The sequence below is a fragment of the Colobus angolensis genome, unplaced genomic scaffold, assembly GCF_000951035.1.
Source record: "Colobus angolensis palliatus isolate OR3802 unplaced genomic scaffold, Cang.pa_1.0 Scaffold756, whole genome shotgun sequence".
In the NCBI taxonomy this organism is placed as follows: domain Eukaryota; kingdom Metazoa; phylum Chordata; class Mammalia; order Primates; family Cercopithecidae; genus Colobus; species Colobus angolensis.
In genome coordinates this window covers 65422-69372 of record NW_012121332.1, presented here as the reverse complement: position 1 = coordinate 69372, position 3951 = coordinate 65422, and the positions used below count along the sequence as shown (strand labels likewise).

At 40.5% G+C, this 3951-nt stretch overlaps 1 pseudogene across 1 annotated transcript; it reads left to right on the top strand.

The window, feature by feature from the left end:
- Nucleotides 1-518: 518 nt before the first annotated feature.
- LOC105501854 lies at nt 519-1367 on the top strand (annotated as a pseudogene). Its single transcript, XR_001000248.1, has one exon. The product of XR_001000248.1 is annotated as a 40S ribosomal protein S3 pseudogene (transcript).
- The last annotated feature ends 2584 nt before the right edge of the window (nt 1368-3951 follow it).

Here is a 3951-nt window from a genome sequence, read left to right as displayed (position 1 = left end):
TGGAGGGCTCCAGCTGGTTTGAACTAGGGACACTCATCCTTCTCCAAGAAGGACCTCAGGACTTGGAAGCCAGTGTTTTATCCTTCAGGAAGAAACTGAATGTGTATTCTTTGGTGAATTGGAAACAATCCAAGAGGACCGACCTAAATATACATTGAAAACAGGGATTCCTCTGACGAGACGATTCATTCAGCCTACCATACTGTGTGAAAGTTGCTGTGCACAAAAAACTCTTAAATATCACCAGACAGCCAAAAATCCTAGGACGTTTGGAGAAACCCACTAAGGTGATTGATGGGAAGAAGTAAACAGAAAAGGATGACTGGGAAGAAACAGAGGCTGTGTAGGAAAAAGAAAGCTTTAGAAAATCATTAATATCAGGCCGGGAGCGGTAGCTCACGCCTGTAATCCCAGCACTCTGGGAGGCCGAGGCGTGCAGATCACGAGGTCAGGAGTTCGAGACCAGCCTGAGCAACATGGTGAAACCCCATCTCTACTGAAAAAAAAAATAGGCCTTTCCCTTCAGCGGAGCGCGGCGGGAAGATGGCTGTGCAAATTTCCAAGAAGAGGAAGTTTGTCGCTGATGGCATCTTCAAAACTGAACTGAATGAGTTTCTTACTCGGGAGCTGGCTGAAGATGGCTACTCTGGAGTTGAGGTGTGAGTTACACCAACCAGTACAGAAATCATTATCTTAGCCACCAGAACACAGAATGTTCTTGGTGAGAAGGGCCAGTGGATTCAGGAACTGACTGCTGTAGTTTAGAAGAGGTTTGTCTTTCCAGAGGGCAGTGTAGAGCCTTATGCTGAAAAGGTGGCCGCTAGAGGTCTGTGTGCCATTGCCCAGGCAGAGTCTCTGCCTTACAAACTCCTAGGAGGGCTTGCTGTGCGGAGGGCCTGCTATAGTGTGCTGCGGTTCATCATGGAAAGTGGGGCCAAAGGCTGCGAGGTCGTGGTGTCTGGGAAACTCCGAGGACAGAGGGCTAAATCCATGAAGTTTGTGGATGGCCTGATGATCCACAGTGGAGACCCTGTTAACTACTATGTTGACACTGCTGTGTGCCATGTGTTGCTCAGACAGGGTGTGCTGGGCGTCAAGGTGAAGATCATGCTGCCCTGGGACCCAACTGGTAAGACTGGCCCTAAGAAGCCCCTGCCTGACCACATGAGCATCCTGGAACCCAAAGATGAGATACTGCTTACCACTCCCATCTCAGAACAGAAGGGTGGGAAGCCAGAGCGGCCTGCCATGCCCCAGCCAGTCCCTACAGCATAACAGGGTCTCCTTGGCAGCTGTATTCTGGAGTCTGGATGTTGCTCTGTAAAGATCTTTAATAAAATCTTGTACAAAGAAAAAAAATAGAAAAATTAGCTGGGTGTGGTGGTACGTGCCTGTAATCCCAGCTACTTAGGAGGCTGAGGCTGGAGAATCTCTTAAACCTGGGAGGCAGAGGTTGCAGTGAGCCAAGGTCGCACCACTGTATGTCAACCTGGGTGACAGAGCAAGACTCCGTCTCAGGGAAAAAAAAAAAAAGAAGACAGTATTCATATCCTCAGAAACAAAACAAAAAACCGAAACCTTAGAAATAAGCAATAACAAAGGAGTTGACAGAGAACCATAAATTTAAAATATATCAGAAAAGTTACACTACATTTATATATTTGACAACCTTAAAACTAAGAACTTGTGTTTATCAAAACACACCATCACAGGAGTGAGAGGCAGATGACAGAGTAACAGAAAATATTTGCAATTTTATATCCAATGAAGTACTTGTATCCAGAATATATGAAGAACTTCTACAAACAAATTTTAAAAAGATGGAAAGTCAATAAAAAATGGGGAAAAGTTTGAACAGGTGCTTTACAAAGGAGAATATTCTGATGGGTATGAAAGGTACTCAGCTTTAGGAAAATTTAATTAGAACCACAGCAATATTCCATCAACCAGAACAGCTAAAGTGAAGAACAAACAAAACAATACCAAGGATTAGTGAGAGTGTTAAAGCAATCTGAACTCTCATACACTACTGGAGGGAGTATAAATTGGTAAAACCCCTTTTTGGAAAATCATTTGGCAACATCTGCTAATTCTGTACATATGAGTACTCTATAACCCAATAGTTCCACTACTAAGTATATATCTAACAGAGATGCACATATATGTGAACCAAAGACATGTGCAAGAAGGATCACAGCAGCACTATCCATAAAAGTTCGATTCAATTGTCTATCAGCAGCAGAATGAACAAATGCACTGTGGTACATTAACACAACAGAATACCATGTAGACAAGACAACAAACACAAGTGTCTTAGTCTGCTTTATGCTGCTGTAACAGAATACCACAGACTGGATAATTTATAAGGAAAAGAAATACATTTGACTCACAATTCTGGAGGCTAGGAAGTCCAAGATTGAGAGACTTCATCTGGTGAGGGCCTTCTTGCTGTGTCATAACATGGTGGAGGGTATTGTCATTCTGTTGCTGATAGACAATTGATTTACTGGTTTTCCATCTTTTAAAAATTTATTTGTAGAAGTTCTTTATATATGCTGGATACAAGTACTTCCTTGGATATAAAATTGCAAATATTTTCTGTTACTCCATCATCTGCCTCTCACTCCTGTGATGGTGTGTTTTGATGAACAGGAGTTCTTGATTTTAATGTCGCCAAATATATGGATCTCATGTGACTTTTCTAATATCATAGTTTAAATTTGTGATTATCAGCCCCTTTGTTATTGCTTATTTCTGAGGTTTTTGTTTCGTTTCTGGGGATATTAAATTATTTTTTAAAATTTTAAAGGATTAGTTGACCAACTTCAGAAGGGACAACTTCCAATAAAGAGAGTTTCTGAGAGTGAACTGAAAAAATGGTGGCAGGAGGAATTGAAAAATAATTCAAGAAGATATATCATAACTGAAGAATTTGACTTGCCAAATGAAAAGCATCCACCAAGTGGGGAGCACATTAAATGAGAATTGTTCCCCATCAAACACATCATTAGTGACCTTCAGAATCCTGGGAATGGAAAGATGACTTTACAAGTTTCCTTAGAGGATAAGCAGGTCAAATACAAAGAGTAGGAATCAGAATGGCTTTGAAATTCTCAACAGCAACAGTAGAAGCTAAAAAATAATGGAGGAGTATCTTCAACATTCACATTGTCTACAGATTCTTCAATACCCAGCCAAAGTATGAATTAAATGTGAAGATGGACTAGACATATTTAGACATGACGGAGTTGCAAAATTTACTTTCCATTCCTTTGTCTCAGGAAGCTGAGAGGATGTTGTTCATCAAAATGAGGAAATAAAACAACAAAGAATATGATTAGCATTCAGAAAACAGTGGGTTCCAAACAAAAGAGAGATGAAGGGAATCCTCAGGACAGGAGAGCAGGGAGAGTCCAGGATGTCAGCCATAAGCAGGCTTGGAGAATAGATAGCCCAGAACTCTATAATATATTTTCAAGAAGATGATAATACTGCTAATGTCTTCAAACACATTGAGAGAAGCTTTTCACAACCGAAGTAGAACTTGAAATTCATAAGTGATAAATATATAGAAAAATAAGCAACCGACAAAAGATTATTATTAACTCAAGAACAAACATAAATTTGTTAGACTGTAGGGTAGTGGCCACGCCCACAGAATACAGATCCAGAATACCTGGCGTTCAAATTCTGGTTTTGCCACTTAAAGCCCGAATTACCTTGGGCAAATCACTTCACCTCCATGGTCCTCATATGTAAAATCAGGATTATTGTAACAGTCTTGTGAGAATTTTGTGAAAATTGAAGTCCTTGGATCTTTTCTTGGCCCAGAGAAAGCCCCATGTAAATGTTATTTTTTTTTATTTTATTTATTTATTTTATTTTATTTATTTTTTTAGAGACAGGGTCTGGCTGTGTTGCCCAGGATGGAGTGTAGTGGTGCGATCTCAG